General features: G+C 50.6%; 1 long non-coding RNA gene across 2 annotated transcripts in view; it reads left to right on the top strand.

Annotated features, from left to right (window-relative positions):
- Positions 1 to 17,807, top strand: part of LOC142010832 (uncharacterized) — a 23,251-nt gene extending 5,444 nt beyond the window's left edge. Inside the window, exons 3-5 of one of the 2 annotated variants that reach the window (XR_012644894.1) lie at positions 16,085 to 16,226; positions 16,741 to 16,876; positions 17,613 to 17,807. This is a non-coding gene — a long non-coding RNA (uncharacterized LOC142010832). The remainder of the gene's footprint in view (positions 1 to 16,084; positions 16,227 to 16,740; positions 16,877 to 17,612) is intronic. The other variant, XR_012644895.1, reaches the window with a different exon arrangement.

The following is a 17,807-nucleotide window of genomic DNA, read 5'->3' as shown; positions in this document are numbered from 1 at the left end:
AGAGAGGAGAGGGGCGGGGGGGTGGGGAGTCAACAATTACATTAAGCCAAGTATGCAAAAGAGCCCCTATAGTGACCCAGATAATTCGCATCCTGGTTCAAACCACATGTTAATGTGCCGAATTTGAATATAAAAGAGTTCATCAGCCTCTCTTTCCAAAGTAGTGTGAAAATTCCTCTTCAGTAAGACACAAACTCTTAAGTCATTAACAGAATGGTCCACTCCATTAAAATGCCGGCTGACCGGTTTGTGAATCAGGAGTGTTTTTATGTCTGTTTTGTGCCCATTAACTCTTTGTCTAAGAGAGTTTCAAGTCCGTTCAATATATAAAGCATCTGGGCATTGTTGGCACATGATGGCATATATGATGTTAGTTGAGGAACATGAGAATGTGCTCGTGATTCTGTGAATAACCTGGTTAGGTCCAGTGATGGTATCCCCAGAATAGATATGTGGACAAAGCTGGCAGCAGGCTTTGTTGCAAGGAAGAGTCCCAGGACTGGTGTTTCTGCGGTATAGACTGTGGCTATTGGTTAGAATCCTCATAAGGTTGGGAGGTTGTCTGTAGGACAGAACAGGGCTGTCACCTAGGGCCTTCTGGAGTGTGGCGTCTTGATTAAGGATAGGTTGTAGGTCTTTAATAATGCGTTGCAGTGGTTTGAGTAGGGGGCTGTAGGTAATGACCAGTGAAGTAACTTTGATCGACTTATTGTATTAGTATAGACCAGCCCATGTATTTCAAGGGACCATTCAAGGTGACGTGGCCCGTTAATGCCCCTCCAGTCGAGGGAGGAAAGGAAGGATGGACTGAAAAAAAATCACTGGATTTACGGTGTCTTATAACAATCTATAACCCACTAAGAACCCCCACAGCCACAGGCGACGTGTGGGAGGTGCACGAGGGGTCACACGCACTTGTACACACCCTTCATTCACCATCAGTGCCACAATGGGAAAAATGCCGCAAGGGAGCCCCAGCCCATGCTACTCTCCAGCCGTGCCGTGCCGTGCCGTGCCGTGCCGTGCCGTGCCGCGCCACTTCTGGTGAGTGCGGGGGCGGTTCTGCCTTCCTCCAGAGAAGCACAGCCCGAGAGCAGAACAAGCTTGCTCTAGTTCGTGCTGCTGTAGGGCTGCGCTGCTCTGGGGAAGGGGTGGGACTGCCCCACGCTCACCAGAAGTAGTGGGCAGGTGCACGGGCGGAGAAGGATGGGGCTTGGGGCAGAGAGGTTTTCTTCTGGCCTTTTCCCGGGCTGGGGGGCTGTTAAGTCTGGAGTGGCCCCTTGCAGTATGTGCAGTCCTAGTCTGTTCACATCTGGGTGTGGCTTAGCTATTGAGCAGGGCTGGTGATGTCGCGGAGGAGGATGTCGCTTTATTCTGCTCTCCGCCCAAGCATGGGAGAAACACAAGGTGCTTGTTTGAGCATCTAAGAGGAGGGGATGGAGGTGGGCGTGAAGGGCCAGTTGGAGGCTTATTTTCTGTGGGCAGGATTGTCACCTGCTCTTCTGATACAGCTACCTACATAACTGCTTATCACATCTGGGCAACAAAAGCCATTGTCGGGCTCCCCTGACACACAGAAGATGGGCAGAGAGCTACGGCTCTGCCACGCACAGTGTGAGCCAGGAGAGCTAAACTGATGCAGAGGGGAGAGGCAGTGTTCCCGCGAAACTTTTCCATCCACGTGCAGAATAAATTTTATGTGCACTGAGGCATGTGTGAATGTGCCCCACCAGTACAAACACAAAACCTAGCTCTGTTGGCTAGCTGGGCAGCATCTGGCTCTCTCCAGAGTGGGCACACAAGCAGCCAGTTTACAGAGAACATTGGAGAGGACTCAGGTGTGGATGGAAAGCAGAGTAGGGCACTGGCCCCTAGTAAGGAAGGAGGTGGGTCAATGGGGCAGGCTCCTTTTGGTGTGATTCCGGGGGCTATAAAGTGCGTGAGGCCATGCCCTGGAACTTCTCACATGCTGGTATTGTGGAGACACCGAAAACTCTGGGAGAGATGCCACCAAAGTCCCACCACCAGAGAATCATAGACTCTTAGAACACTAGAACTGGAAGGGACCTTGAGAGGTCATCAAGTCCAGTCCCCTGCCCTCACAGCAGGGCCAAGAACCAGCTAGGCCATCCCTGTTAGATATTTACCTCATCTGTTCTTCAATCTGTCCAGTGGTGGAGATTCCACAACCACCCTGGGCAATTTATTCCAGTGTTTAACCACCCTGACTGGCAGTTTTTCCTGATGTCCAACCTAAACCTCCCTTGCTGCAAATTAAGCCCATTGCTCCTTGTCTCATCATCAGAGACCAAGGAGAACAATTTTTCTCCCTCCTCCTTGTAATACCATTTTAGGCAATTGAAAGCTGCTATCACGTCCCCTCTCAGCTTTCTCTTTTCCAAGCTAAACACACCCAGTTCTTGCCGCCTTCTTTCATAGGTCATATTTGCTAAACCTTTAATCATTTTCATTGCTCTTCTCTGGACCCTCTACCATTTCTTCACGTCTTTCCTAAAATATGGGGCTCAGAACTGACACGGGACTCCAGAGGGACAGTAATGGTTTAGGTGAGCATTGGGAGTGGAGGTGGTGTGAGGAGATTTGGGTATTGCTGTGGATTTTAAAGGCACGTTATTTCTCCTACCTCAGCCATGATCTGCTGCCCAGGTGCAGGTCAGTGTCTCTTTCGCTTCACTGGCAAGTCGGCAGCTGAGGGAGTTTGGGTGAAATATACCGATTTCTGTCTCTGTGTTGTGTTTCCCCCTAAGGACCCAGAAGCGAGCATCTGCCTGGCCAGAGACATCTAAGCCGGTTGCATTCATTCCCTGCCTCCCTTTTGGCAGTGGGACCCATCCCCTGGGGCCCTATGGCAGGATGTGTGCTAGCCAGAAGAGACGGCAAGGGTGGGGCTGAAAAAATGACTGGGGCTGGAGGTGGCTTATCCTATGGGTACGTCTCCAATACAGCTGTTCCTGCTTGTTTTGTGTTTGTTGCATCCGGTGCTGGGGGCAGCTCACAGACACACACGTGCCATTGGAAGTGGGTAGATGAGCTACTCAGGCGGCCTCTTAAAATTCTAGAGAGCCAAAGCTGTATTCCCTGGGAGCCGGCACCATGCCCGGAAGGTGCACCAGGCCCTGGGCAAGATGGAGGGGGCTCAGCTCCAGACCCCTCCAGAAGGGTGGGGCCTCTGGCAGAAGGAATAGGGCTGGTGACTAGCCTCCCCCACTCAGCCCTTCAGCACCAACTGGACCTTACTGTGTGGGGCTCCAAGAGTGATTTAAAGGGCTAGGGCCTCCATCTGCTGCTGCCCTGGGTCTTTTTAAATCACCGGGCTCAGGAGCAGCTGTCTCTTTGCCTCCCCTTTGCCTTGAGGAATAGCTGAAAACCAGAGCACTGTGCCGACTCGGTCATGGCAAATGCTCTGTGGGCGATAAATGGGTTACGCAGCTGTCCCGGGCACAAGCGTGCAGGGAGAACAGCGTTTGTGAGTTCACTGCCCGTGGTGCTGGGAAGTCAGGGCGGTGGGACACGGCCTGTCACTATTCACAATGCAGATAAGGTTTGGCACGGGTCTGTTTTTTAAGGCTTTAATTAAAACGTCATTTCTAAGCATTGTACTCCGGGGAGACAAACTGAGGGTTGTGATTATTAGTAGGGGGCAGTGTGCTGGCTAAACCTCCCCCCATCTATCAATCACACGGATGCACACTTCTTGGCTTAGCAGTCTCAGCGGGGTGGCTGTGTTAGTCTGTAGCCTCACAAAAAACAAGCAGTCCTGTAGCACCTGAAAGACAAACAGTTTTGTTTATTAGGTAATGAGCTTTTGTGGGTGAGACCCACTTCTGGCTGACTCCAGTGTTCTAACAGTCAAAGCAAGAGACGGGCCAAGTTTTCTGCCTAAGCACTTCAACTTGGGGTAACATCTTCAAAAGCTCTTATAGGCGAGAGCCTGGGCTGTGTCTTCTAAGACCTGTAGCTCGTACAGCTCACACCCTGGCAGGGTGAAGCTAAGAAGGCTTGTGCAATCCCAGTCCCCCTGGCCCCTTCTGGGGATACCAACGTAATGTCTGCAGCACCAGAGACCTGTCTACATTAAGACTGGCATATGTTGCACAGCCCGGAATCTTTGCAGCATGCCTGACCTCATGTGTGCCTCTTGCCCAAACCCCAGCCCCCGGCACATTCCCTAGGTCCAGGCTTGGGATGGCTGCCAGCAGCTGGCTGCTCTGTGAGTCAGGATACTGGGCTGTAGGGACGTCTGATCGGATAGCTGTTGTAGAGCAAAGCAGCATGAGGATGGAGGGAGAGAAAGACAGTGTGTGTGTTTTAACCATTGTTTTGACTCAATTATTTCACTTTTAGTTGGAACTGTCCATTGTTTTGAGCATGGATTAGTACAGGTCGGACATCCCTAGTCCAGCACCCTCAGGGCCTGACCAGTCCTAAATGAAGGAGTTTGCTGGTCAGTTTTGGCCTCTCAGCTGATGGACTCCAGGCTCTCCTGGGGTCTGGTCGCAGAGTCGGCTGGGCGTCACCCTGGGCTCCAGGCCCCTGGCCCTCAGGTGGTCTGGCTTGCCTCCTGGCTGCAGGCCGGACTCTGCTGCCCTCCCAGCCTACCAGCCCCAGAACGGAAGCAGTGTCTCACCAGCTTGCTAGAATATGAAAGGGGAATGGACAGTATCTGCTCCGTGTTTCAAACCCGGGGATTAAATTTAGAGAAGTGAATCTCTAAATTTCCAGTCTCATGGAAGAAATGGAAACTTGGCTGATATCGTGAAAGTCAGCTCCAGAGGAGGCAACGTCAGCGTAGCCAGGAGCAGAAAAACAACCCTGGAGCAATGCCTCAGCTCAGTCATCACCACCTGACTACTAGTTATGGATGTTTCTTTTGGTTTGGTTTGGTGTCAAGGCACCTGGGAGATGGTGCCTGATGCTCTGAGCTAGACTGGAGAGGGCAACCACTGGCTTTGCAGCGTAGAATCATACAATCATAGAATACGCGGACTGGAAGGGACCTCGAGAGGTCATCGAGTCTAACCCCCTGCCCTCATGGCAGGACCAAGTACCATCGTGGCAGGACCCCTGAAAAACATTTATCTAACCTGTTCTTAAATATCCCCAGAGATGGAGATTCCACAACCTCCCTGGGCAATTTATTCCAGTGTTTGATCACCCTGACAGTTAGGAACTTTTTCCTAGTGTCCAACCTAAACCTCCCTTGCTGCAGTTTAAGCCCATTGCCTCTTGTTCTATCCTCAGAGGCCAAGAAGAACAAGTTTTCTCTCTTCTCCTGTGACACCCTTTTAGATACCTGAAAACGACTATCATGTCCCCCCTCAATCTTCTTTCTTCCAAACTAAACAAGCCCAATTCTTTCAGCCTTTCTTCACAGGTCATGTTCTCTAGACCTTTGATCATTCTTGTTGGCCTTTTCTGGACCCTTTCCAATTTCTCCACATCTTTCTTGAACTGCAGTGCCCAGAACTGGACACAGTACTCCAACTGAGGCCTAACCAGCGCAGAGTAGAGTGGAAGAATGACTTCTCTTGTCTTGTCCACAACACACCTGTTAATGCATCCCAAAATCATGTTTGCTTTTTTTGCAACAGCATCACACTGTTGACTCATATTTAGCTTGTGGTCCACTATAACCCCTAGATCCCTTTCTGCCATACTCCTTCCTAGACAGTCGCTTCCCATTCCGTATGTGTGAAACTGGTTGTTCCTTCCTAAGTGGAGCACTTTGCATTTGTCTTTATTAAACTTCACCCTGTTTACCTCAGACTATTTCAGCATGTTCCCCTCTCCCCAGCCCAGCAGGTCCAGTGTGCTGAGGGCTGGGTGTGGCAGGCGGAGGAACCACATTGTGCAGCACGGTCCACTCTGGACCTGAAGGATTTCAAATTAGAAAGGTACCGGTGGGGCTAATGCCCCTTCCAGATACTGAGAGGGGCTGGCTGAGGCCTTAGGAAGCTTCAGCTGGAATTGGGAGCTTGGAAAACCAGGCCATAGAGGTATTTTTCATGCACTTCTCCCGGTCGTACTGAGACATCAGCCCAGAGACTGAGCACCCATTGCCGCCTGGTCCCAGGCTTTCTCCTCAGTCAGGTTGCGGTGCTCTGCCCCTTTGGCTGGAGGGCAGGTCTTATGGGTTGGGCTGATGCCTCCATTATGGGGAGGGGATGAGGATGCATGTTTCCGCTCTGCTCTAAACCCAGAGTGTTCCTGCTTCAATTAACGCCCCTCCTGCTCCTCAAAGGAGGGGTAGAACCTGGCTTGCAAGGACAAGAAGATCCGGTGGCTCCTTCAGGAGCTCCACAGCCTGTGGGACAGCAGAGCCCAGCACAGAGGGCTCTGGCAGTTGCTATGGGGATGAGGCCTGCTCCCCCCCCGGTGCATGCTGGAGCTTGGTGGCATTTCCAGGTTCTGCCCCCTTTCCACCACAGGAGTTTGTTAGCAGGTGTTGTCCTCTCCTGTGGAGGAAATAATGCCACAAAGGATTTTTTGAAAACCTCTATAGGTGTTCAGATGACTCCCACCACCAACGCAGGTGAATGAATTCTCCACCGAGTGGCTGTGCAGAGCCCTGGTTCATGGGGGCAGGGCACTGCAAGCACCAAGCAATGAAGCCAAGGTCACACAGGGCATCTGTGGCAGATACAGGCACAGAAACCTAAGCACTTCAACTCTGGGTAACGTTTTCAAAAGGTGCTACAGGTGAGAGCCTGGGCTGTGTCTTCTAAGAGCTGTAGCTCATACAACTTACACCCTGGCAGGGTGAAACTGGGAAGGCTTATGCCATCCCCGTCCCGCTGGCCCACTTTGGGGATACCAGCATAATGTCTGCAGTGCCGGAGACCTGTCTACATTAAGACTGGTGTATGTGGCACGGCATGTCCAGGTTCACCCCAGTCCCAGACTGTTGGCTTAACCAGGTATCAGAACGTGCCAGGACATGGGGAAGAGGAGCAGCTAATGGAGTATTGTGGCCATAAAAAGAGAGGGCAGGATGACGGTGTCCAAGGTCAGGCTAAGGAATGGGCATTTATTAATGGAGCCTCAGAGTCATCTCATCGATTGTTTTATCCAAAGCAATGGGTGGAGTTCTCTGCTGGAGTTTTGCTGGCTTACCTAAAATACGCTCCTCCACGCCTCGAGTGACTGTGACCTCGAGGCTGGGATGAAATGTATCCAGGTGAACTCTCTCTCGAGTCGTACCAATGGTTCAAGTCGGGAATTTCCCCCTGGGTTGGCAGTTTTAAGCCAATTTACCGAAACGGAAATTTGCCACAGACCAAGTTGATTTTATTGAATTTTTGGGTGAGAATTTCTCAGGTCCAGGGGGCAGTTTGTGGTAAGAGGGGACCCTTCCCACCCCCAAAATAGCCAGTCGCATGTGGGTGGCCACTCGCAGGGATGCGGGAGACCAGGGAAGGGTGATAAAAGTCGCTCTGTTTGCTCTGGGCCTTGGCGACAACAGTTCAAAACCTCTCAGTTGTGTCACAGTTTAACTATACAGCCCTGGAGGCAATGCTGGAGACAGGACGCTACCCCAGAACACCCGGCTTGCATTTCACCAGCGCACACTGCCATGCAGGCCTGGTTTATACGGATGTAGCTCCATTTGATGTGATTTCCACTGGTGCAAAGCGTGCTACACCAGCATTAGTTGTCCGGATGGGGATTGCACGGGGGCAGCTGCACCAGTATAGCTACCCCCGGGCTTAAAAATGCAGTGCAGACAGACAACAGCCTGGACGTAAGCCCTGAGGTAAACTAACAAAACAAACCAGCAGTCCTGTAGCACTTTAAAGACTAACAAAATAATTGATTAGGCGATGAGCTTTCGTGGGACGGACCCACTTCTTCAGTGAAGAGTTAAGTTAGACCCAATTGAATTAATTTAATATCTTTGGGGCCCAGCATATTAAAAATGCAGGAGCGTCACTTTCTAAGGTCTTGCCCACCTCCATGTATTTGCTGTAAGCAAACAAAGCTTCCCTACCCTACTGGGCCATCCAACGCAGACTTGCTAAATTCAGGAGAATTTCCTCGTTGCCTCTCCTCAGAAGCTTCATGGAAAACCAGCGCCCTTCAAAGAGACCTCTTTAAACCAGGCGGCTTGGCAGGTGTCTCTTCATCCCAAATCTGTTTCATCCGCAGGCTGACCTGACCCCTCCCTGACGCTCTCAGAAAGCAATTACTGCAGTAGATTGTGGCAGGGACAATGGAACAAGCATGGTCAAAAACGAAACAAAACCAACAGCTGTTTTAAATGAATCTTAACCTCCCGAAAATGCACAGAGGAGACAGCTCCACCACAGAGAGGGGGAACCAAGCACCAGGCCTGGAGCTGGGGTAAATCAGTGCGGTGCCACGGTGGCTGGTTCACACCAGCCGAGGCTCTGGCCTTTGGGGGCCTTCCTCCCCCGTGGAGAACCAACATGCTGCATTTTGGGGAAGTGCAGCGCGGGAAGGGCGGGCGGAGGTCCTGTGCTGCAGAGCTGCAAGCCGTCAGCCGTTCGTCAGTCATGAGGGGAGTGATTCGTATGTGAAGAGACGTGTGGCCCTCTTGGGTTCGGCCCTGTGCTTAAGGCCCTACATTTTTGGTAGTTGCCAATTTTCTCCAAGACGTTCCTGGGTTCTGAAAAAGCCGCGATTGCATTTTACCTGCTTTTTAAACCTGAATTTTGGCCTCCTGATCCAAGCCTTTGTGCAAGGCTCTGTCCACTTCCCCTGCACATGCTGTGGGTGTGATTTGTACCCAGTGCCACCAGGGCTTGTCTACGCCAGGATTCATCATTCACCAGCCGCTGCAGGTCCCCAGCTCGGCAACAGAAATGAGACGTGCACCCCAAGGGCCGTGTAGTTAAACTGAGACATAACTGAGAGTTTTTGAACTTTTGTTGCCAAGAGAAGGGGGCAGGGAGAGCTCAGTGCCTTGAGCATTGGCCGGCTAAGCCCAGGGTTGTGAGCTCAGTCCTTCAGAGGCCCATTTGGGGCAAATGGGTCAAAAAAAACATATCTGCCAGGGATGGTAAAAGGCCTTGCTGCAAGGTCAGGGGAGAGGACTCAGTGACCTCTGAAGGTCCCTTCCAGCTTTATCAGGCAGGTATGTCTCCTGCACAGATGAGGAATGACACCTATTTCAATAGTCCTTTGTCAGAGGTGGTGCTTGGGCCTGCCAAGAGGGCAGGGGACTGGACTAGATGACCTCCCAAGGTCTCTACCAGCTCTAGGAGATGTGTATCTCCAATTATAATTTTTGGCAGGCAGAGAGATCGCTCAGTGGTTTGCACATTGGCCCACTAAACCCAGGATTGTGAGCTCAGTCCTTGAGGAAGCCAGTTAGGGACTGAGGCAAATAGATGTCTGCCTACTCTGTCTGTCTCTCAATTCCTCCACCCCAGCCTGGCAAGCTCAGAGCACACCCCATCTTTGACATTGACTAGCACCCCCTAAGGGTCATCAGTGTCCTCCTTAACCCTCCAACCAGCCCTGTGAAATGCACCAGATACCTTCCTCAGAATGGCTTTCACTGAGGCCCAAGTCCTCAAAAGAGTTGAGCACCCAAGGTGCTGAGCCTTCTCAAAAGGCAGCCCACTGAAAAAAGAAAAGTCATTATGAAAAGTCATTCATAATAATAAACTAAAGCCCCACTCTTAGCTGGAGCTTGTCATCAGCTGATCAGAAAGCGCTTTACACAGCAGGTCACATAGGAAAACTCAGAAAGAGAAGTGACTTGCCCAGCAGAGCGAGGAATCAAACTCCAGCCTTCTGAGTGGTAGCCCAATGCACTAGCAGCCAAAAGCCATACCTAGTAATTAAGTACCAGGCAACAGACTTAGCACTGATTTAAGACATCACTTATTCATCAACAAAGACAAGTAGGTAATGAGGTTCCAGAGGTCTGTGTACACTGGAAAGCTTATCTCTCTCCCCAACAGCTGCTGGGCCAGTAAAAGCAGGTACCACACCCACCTCGGGACTGACTCAGCTGCAAAGAACAGAAATTAAATAATTCTAAATCAGGATGGTCAACCAGTTAGGGACAAAGAGCCACAGGTAGAGTGCAAAGAGCCACATGGTAGCTAGATATATAGACAGATAATACATGGCTCAATGCCCTCCCCCTTCCCCAGAGCCAGGCACCCTCAGCCTTCCTGCTCTAACCCAGTCCCTACCTCCTTACCCAGAGTCAGGCACCCTCAGCCTTCCTGCTCTAATCCATTCCCTCTCCCCTCCTCCAGACCCAGGCACCCCCATCTCCCCACTATAACTCAATGCCTTCTCCCGCCCCCAGATCCAGGCACCCCCAGCCCTCCCCCTCTATGCCAGCAACTCACCAGAGCCACCACCACCTCCACGTGCTTCTCCCACCAAGCAGTGGCAGGCGTGCGCAGAGCAGTGGGCCGCACTCCCAGCACAGGGCTCTGAGGAGGAGCTACATGTCAAAGAGCCACATGCAGCTCGACAGCCATGAGTTGTCCACCCCTGTTCTAAATAATCAGCCAGGGGCATATGAAAATTAGGTGAGCTTTTACGCAGTGATTTCAGTGGGGAATTCTGCTTGAAAACTGATGGTATGTTTCAGCGATCAGCAAATAAGAATGACTAGGGAATTTTTTTTCTTTGCGTGATTTGAGTTCTATGATCAGAAATCCTGGCAGAGGAACAGAGGAGGTGCAGTCTTCCCCCGCCTTACAAGGGTAATTCGTTCCTGAAAAACCCCTCTTAGGGCGAATTCTTGAAAGTCGAAAATGTAATTACCATTAATTTCAATGGGAAAAAATTTGATGCGTTCCTGAGCCACCAGATTTACACCCATTTATGCTAAAATATCGTAATAAAATGGTGCGGCCTGGGGAGCAGAGCCTGGGGCCGGGGAGTGCTGTCCCAGGTGCAGAGACAGGGCTGCGAGGGGAATAGAAAGCGAAGAGCGCCTGGGACGGGGGCGCAAAGCTGGGTAGATGCCCACGGCTGCAGAAGCGGGGCTGGTGCAAGGGGGCGGGCAGGGCAGAGCAGGGCACGGGGAGGCAGCCCAGCCTGAGCGCAGCTTAGGTTAAGCAGGGAGGGGGCAGTGCCAGGGGCTGGCCACGCAGGAAGCTAGGCAGGCACAGGGGGCCCCCAGTTGGCGAGGGGCGATGCCTTGCTCGTGCGGGGCTGCACGGTGGAGAGGCCCTGCCGGTGGCGGCCGAGGTGGCAGCGGCAGGCGAGCCAGGCGCTAAATGGGATGGAACGCCGCAGGCGGCGAGCGACGCCCAAGCCACAGCTGCACAGGGCGGGCGGCGGCGGCCCGCTAGCTGACCCGGGGATGAGCAGCAGGGGCGGGGCCAGGATGGGCTGTGCACCTGGCATCCACGTCTTGCAGGAGTGCCTGGGCCGGGGCGCGCTGCTACTGTGGCAGAGACCCAGACCGGCCACAGCAGTGTCAAGGTAAAGGCCGGGCCGGGGGCTCCAGGAAACCGCTGCCAGACACTGCAGAGAGATGCGCTGGGCGGGTTGCGGCTGTGGGCAGCCGTTGCCTAGAGCCGCAGCCTTTCTCCCACTGCAGGGCAGCTGCGGCCCACTGAGGCACACAAGATCCAGACCGGTCCTCGTACATTCGAGGAAACGCCTCGTCAGCCGAAGTTGGGGTATGAAATGAAACTCCTTGTAAACAGATTCTCGTAACCCGAATGAGCGTATCTTGGGTTATGACTGTCTGTGCTCAAAATATTACCATAGGGTGTATGCAGTCTGCTTCTTAGGTGATCCTAAACAGTGTACTGCCCGAGCAGTAAGTTGCCTGTGGTCTCTCTCCTCCCCCTGCTCAGGCAGCAGCACAAATACCTTTGTCTTGTTTATAATTTTTTTGGCTTGTCAGTTTGCTCTCGTCCTGGAGTCTCCAAAGAAGTAGCTGGGACTAAGCTAAATCGAGGATATGAGTTTTGCGTCCAGTCCCTGATCTAGCAAATTGCGTAAGCGCATGCTTAACTTTAACCTAAGAGCAGTGCCGGTGCCTTCACTGGAACTCTTTTTGTGCTTAAAATTAAGCACGTGCTTAAATGCGTTGCTGGAACAGGGCCCTAGTGCTAGCAGTGGCTGGGTCCATGGTCCGTTCTTATCTCTTGCAGAATTGGATTCCAAAGTCTCATCCGAAGAGGTGGATGTTTCTGTAGAAATCTGATTTACAGGCAAACACAAAAGGGTCAGTGTCTAAAGATAAGAGGGATTCTCTGAGCTGGGTTTGAGCCATGTCCTTCTATCTGCTGCACCATGTGAACAGCAGCAAGCTCCATGGAGCAGAGAACCCTCCAGAGCAGAGGGAAGCTGGGCGTACATTGCTTGCCCTCTCATGTGCCTGCAGAAAACTCTTCAGGCATGAGGGTGACAGCTGGGACAGAGCTGGAGAGCAGTCCCTGGACTACAGCACACTCCATTCTGGGCCATGTGGAGTTCTCCTGCCTTCCTGGGCACCAGCAGGTGCTGCTGCCGAGAGGGGGCTTTGTGTAGGGACAGGCTGCAGCCAACGGCTCCAGTGGGGCAGCCCAGCTAAAGGGCAGGAAGCTCATTAACACTCCCGGAGGAAGGTCCTTCAGGTGGCAGGAAGTTCTGTGTGGACTTCCAAGAAGCTGCTGGCTTGTCTGCCAGGGGACCTTCCCCTCCTCATGAGCCCATCCTCCCCTATTAGGAACACCTGCCTATAAGCTGCTTGTGCTCACTTCAAGAGCTTTCAGGGAGCAGGGGCATTGCGGGGTTCTCTGCCATTGGGGAGGCGCAAGACTCACTAAACACACCACATTGCCCATTCAAAAAAGAATGACCAGTCTTGCGGGGAGGGAGAGGGAGCGATCAGTCATTCATTTCTGGCCTGACTGCGTTGTTTTGGGCGGCAGTCTTGGTGGCTTTGATTGGTCTGCTGCTGCTGCTGCTCTGGGCATTTCTTTTGAGGGATCCCACTTGTCTGCCCTCAGCCTCGGAGGAACAGTTGTCAGGGCCGTGGGAGGAAATCAGTCTGGGCCTATTCTTAGTCCAACTTGATTTATTCACAGCACACACGCCAGCCTCTGAACATTCTGCTAAGTCAGCATTTCTGTGCCACCCACTTGTCTCTTGGGAAGTGAAATCCTCTCTGTTTTGAAGCATTCCAGGGCAGGGAACAGCCTGTTCTCCTGGGGTGGGATTGGATGCCCAGCTGTTTCTCATTAGAAATGGCTTAGGTCCTTTGCTACATTGTGCACATGGGCGCTGCGAGCTCGATGTGTTTTCAAGGTCTCCGTTTGCAAAGCACGCAATCCCCAGCAATCACGGTCATTCGGAACAGACCCAAACAGGCCGATTCAACCCAGCGAGCGAGCTAGAACTTGGCAGTAGTTCTACCTGAAGGGAAGATTCATTTTACCTGGGGATGAGGGTATGAAGTTGTGGGTGTGCACACACACACACACACACACTGCTACTGAGCTACAATGGAGCTGCACACAAGTATAAGGGAAAATGCAGCCGATAGATCGCAAATCATGTGGAGGTCTTTTATAAAGCTCTGGACCAAGCTTCCAGGGGTGTTTAAACCTCTCCATCACTGGAGAGGTTTAAGAACAGGCGGGCTAAATACATGTCAGGGAGGGTCGAGGTTTCCTTGGTCCTGTCACAGAGGTGCTGAACTTAACGCCTTCTTGAGGTCCCTCCCGGTCCTACGTGTGTATGAGTCCATGATCACTACTCTCTGAAAAATAGACAACACTGTCGTGTAAGTAAATATCAATAGCACATGCCAATGCGATGATTATAAATAAATCATGGAATCACAGAATGCTAGAACTGGACGAAACCTCAGGAGGTCATCAAGTCCAGTTTAGAAAGCCTCTTGGTAAGGCTGATGTCAGGTGCTCTGTGTACATTGATAACTGAGCATTCCTTGGGGAACTGGGTTATGGCATAATTTCATGTTTGGGGCATGGCTGGCCATCCAACGGATCTTCTTGCTTCCCTAAGAAGGAGGGGACTCACACCTGAGCAAGAGTCTATGATAGTCATCACTTATTTCCTGGTTTTCTTCAGTCACAAAAGTTTCAGTCATCCAATCAAGGGAGTGGAAACAACCTGGCGTTACTGACCACACAGCACCGACGTAGCTCAGAGCCTGATCCTGCACCACCTAAGTTAAGGGGCGTTTTGCCGTTGACTTTAATTAGCACAGAGTTGAACCCTAACCAAGTCTGCTCTTCAGACTTCAGCTGAAACCCCACAGCGATGTTAATTTGATGACTTCATCCCAACACAAACTGGAGTTTTGGCCACTCCACGCCTCCCACCCCCACTCCACCCCTGGCCGAGACCTGGCACAGGGGCAGCTCTGTGTTCAGAAAATGCCCTCCGCTGGACTGATTAAAGTCAACATTAAGAGGTTTTGACATAACTTTGCTAGAAAAATGTACAATTAACTGCTATGTGCAATAGCTAAAGCTGGCTCTGCTAGGCTGCGGGCTTTATGAGCATTAATCCTTATGCAAACATTCAGTAATCAATCAGGCTAGGTTTTTAATTCATTTCCCACTTTTACAAGAGAGCTTTGTTTTCAAAATCTATTACATTATGTCTGTATTTGCTGGCCATATGAAAGTGGACGAAATTTAATGTGAATAAATGTAAAGGAATGTGCACTGGAAAAAATAACCCCAACTATGCATACAGTATGATGGGGACTAATTTAGCTACAACTCATCAGGAAAGAGATCTTGGAATCATCATGGATAGTTCTCTGAAAACAACCACACAGTGTACAGCAGCAGTCAAAAAAGCAAACAGGATGTTAGGAATCATTAAAAAAAGGATAGCAAACAAGGCAGAGAATATCTTATTGCCCTTATATAAAACCATGGTACGCCCACATCTTGAATACTGCATAAAGATGTGGTCTCTTCATCTCATAAAGATACACTGGCATTAGAAAAGGTTCAAAAAAGGGCAACTAAAATGACTAGGGGTTTGGAACGGGTCCCCTATAAAAAGAGATTAAAGAGACTGGGACTTTTCAGTTTAGAAAAGAGGAGACTAAGGGGGGATATGATAGATGTCTATAAAATTATGAGTGGTGTGGAGAAAGCAAACAAGGAAAAATTATTTATTTGTTCCCATAATATAAGAACTAGAGGACACTAAATGAAGTTAACGGGCAGCAGGTTTAAAACAAATAAAAGGAAATTCTTCTTCACACAGCACACAGTCAGCCTGTGGAACTCCTTGCCGAAGGAGGCTCTGCAGGCTAGGACTATAACAGGGTTTAAAAAAGAGCTAGATGAATTCATGGAGGTTAGGTCCATCAATGGCTATTCGCCAGGATGGGTAGGAATGGTATCCCTAGCCTCTGTTTGTCAGAAGCTGGAGATGGATGGCAGGAGAGCGATCGTTTGATCCTTACCTGTTTGGTCCACTCCCTCTGGGGCATCTGGTATTGGCCACTGTCGGCAGACAGCATACTGGGCTGGATGGGCCTTTTTGTCTTACCCAATATGGCCTTTCTTATGGTCTTCTATCATGATAGCAACGTCACAAGGTGATGCCATTAGATGTACTCTTCCGCGGTTTTATTTCCATGAGTGTGAGCCAATGTTTAGTCTTGGGAAGACATACTGTATCGTGGTCAGTTTTTGGTTTGCAAGGTTTGCCGAGAGGCAATGGCTGGTCCTTGGAGAGGGAGCTGTACATGTAGTGAGTCAAGTTGCCCTCATCCTTAGGCCCTCAGCCATCATTCCCTGCAAAGTGGGCTTTGCTTTTGCACAACTGGGAAGATGCCCTGCAAAGCCCTGGACATCTTCTATCATGACACAGTGGGACAACGTGTGTCTGACTGGGACACTAAGGCTGGGCAGTCCTGGACGGATACCACAACCCCTGCAGTAACTTTGGAGGTCATCATGTTACCCATATGATTGGTTGGTGGATGATTGTGTGCATTTCTGAGGGAGAGAGGCGCTGCAGCTCCTTTGGGAACTCCAAGCCAGGGGAGGGCCAAGGGCGATTCAGATTGTGAACGACTCCAGAGGGGCACTGCCCCCCTGTGTGGTGTGCATGCCCTGGTTCAAACTGGGTTTTCCAGGAACAAGGGAAACAAAGACAAGGGTTCCGGCATAAAAGGAGGAGCTTGAATAAACCCAGGTCTCCCTTTTGCGCCAGCAAATGGCCTTCAACTTTTGCTTGAACAGGCCCTGATGCTGCTGATGGCCAAGATGCTTTGGCAGGTAAGACACTGTATGGCTGATGGGTGACTCCCGGCAGGATTAGCCGGTGTTTAAATCTGTTGATTGGGGTTCCCTGTTAATGTGTGTCCCTGTAATGCTTTTCCCTATGAGTAAAGGTGCTTGTTTAGAAACAGCTGTTTAGATATGGGGAGCGAAGGGGGCAGTTGCCCCAGGGCCCGGTGATTTAAAAGGGCCCAGGGCCCCATGTGACACTGTCCAGGCGGCGCTAAAGGCTGGGTGCGGGAGGCACAGCGGGGTCCAGGAAGTGCCAAGAGCTGGCTGCACCTAGCCACGCCTTTTCCACCTGAGACCCTGCCCCTTCGGGGGCCCTGGAGCCAAGTTCCTGCCTCGGTGGCCCAGGGTCTGACAAAGCCCATCGCCAGCCCTTTTTGGCTTAGTGGGAGATCACTCCTGTCCTAGCCCTCAGAGAGAAAACAAAGCCCAGGCCCGGGCTGTGGCATAGACTGGTTTGTCTGGGCTCTCACATTCTCAAAATCCACTGCTTCCTGTCCAGACTCGAGTGATGCCCTGGAGCCCTGAGCCTTGACTGGACCCTCCCGGAGAGGACCAGAGGGGGAATACAGCAGCATTTTCCTCAGAAAGTGTGACAGGCCATATTATCAGCCCTGTGCATTCAAATCAGGAGTCAGGTACTCATAATTACTGTATTTTGGTTGCCTTTTATTTGCTTTCTGGTTTTTGAACCTTAAGGGCACACTTGAGTCCCACTGCCAAACTCTTCACTGCCTTCATGAGGACTGGACCTGTTTTGTTTCTTTACTTTTAAAAGAAAGCTGTGTGTCTCAGAACCACATGACTCCAGAAGCTGGGAACTTAAGAAAGGCACCAAATATTGTGAGATTCCTCATAAAATCCTGAGCATTGGAATTATTTTGGAGAACTCCTCTGGCCTGTGTTTTCCAGAAGCCCAGACTAGATGATCCAAGTGGTCCCTTGTGGCTTTGGAATTTATGGATGCTGAGACAATGATGAGTAATTCTGACAATATTCCAGCAGAATTCTAATGCAAAACATTTATTGGAGCTCAAACTCCATCCTCCTTTCCCTGAAAAAAGAACTTACACACACACAAAAAAGACACCAAATAAGCAAGAAAGGCCCATGAGAAGAAACATGGCCACTTACATGGAAAAATCTGTTTGCAGTCCTATATGCTCACAGGATCTAAGCTCTTACTACAAAGCAGAGATTAGTGTAAAAAGAAATACAAGTATCATTTTGAGGTTACACAGACACTACGATTTCCACCCTTCCTCTTTTCTAAAATAGGTTGTTTATGGAAGAAATAAAGAGAAGTTTCATGTCAGGATGCGGAAGCAGATCAGTCACATTAACTCTTTGATATTTTCTTTCCACTTCTTTTAGGTCTTCTTGGACCAAAGGGAAAACAGAGAGCAGAAATTCCACCCACGTGCATTGCTTTGTGTTAATATTCCATCACACACTCAGCTGGTCTCTGATAAAATTCAAGAAACAAAGTGACCGTAGTTAATTTTATCTATCAGAAAATCCGTCTCCAACTCTAAGACCATATCTATCAACATGGCACTTACTTAGTTG

This window comes from Carettochelys insculpta, chromosome 3, assembly GCF_033958435.1.
Source record: "Carettochelys insculpta isolate YL-2023 chromosome 3, ASM3395843v1, whole genome shotgun sequence".
Lineage (NCBI taxonomy): Eukaryota > Metazoa > Chordata > Testudines > Carettochelyidae > Carettochelys > Carettochelys insculpta.
Note: the sequence above shows the minus strand (reverse complement) of the source record. Positions and strands in the feature narration are given on the sequence as shown.